General features: G+C 42.2%; 1 non-coding gene across 1 annotated transcript; it reads left to right on the top strand.

Moving 5' to 3' along the window:
• Positions 1-222: 222 nt before the first annotated feature.
• Positions 223-329, top strand: LOC141650571 (small nucleolar RNA R71). Its single transcript, XR_012546596.1, has one exon. It is a non-coding gene; the product is annotated as a small nucleolar RNA R71 (small nucleolar RNA).
• The last annotated feature ends 238 nt before the right edge of the window (positions 330-567 follow it).

Below are 567 nucleotides of genomic sequence, written 5' to 3' on the forward strand. Positions count from 1 at the left end.
TGAGCACCCAATTGAGTAACGGTGTCCACTTCATACTTTCCTCCTCTAGTAGCCTTGCGAGGCCTACTATATTGCGAATTATGGACCGCCATTTCCTCAATCTTGTTCCATGTTTGATTGTCATCAACTTCGGTGAACATTCCATTTGATCCCATATTGAGAATGTTCCTTGAATCTTCATATAAACCATTCCAAAATTGTTGCACTAAAAACCATTCGCTAAGTCCATGGTGAGGACATGAGCGACAAATACCTTTGAACCGCTCCCAAGCTTCATACAAAGATTCTTCATCCCTTTGCTTAAAACCCGTAATTTGAGCTCTTAGCATATTGGTCTTTTCCGGTGGGTAGAATTTTTTGTAGAAAGCTAGAGCTAGCTTCTTCCAAGAATCTATTCCAAGGGTGGCCTTATCAAGGCCCTTCAACCATTGCTTTGCGGTGCCGATTAACGAAAAAGGAAATAAGACCCATCTTATTCGGTCTTGAGTCACGCCCGTTTGAGAGATAGCTTCACAATAATCACAAAAGGTTTCCATATGAGAATGAGGGTCCTCACTAGGCATTCCC

The sequence above is a fragment of the Silene latifolia genome, chromosome 3, assembly GCF_048544455.1.
Source record: "Silene latifolia isolate original U9 population chromosome 3, ASM4854445v1, whole genome shotgun sequence".
In the NCBI taxonomy this organism is placed as follows: Eukaryota; Viridiplantae; Streptophyta; class Magnoliopsida; order Caryophyllales; family Caryophyllaceae; genus Silene; species Silene latifolia.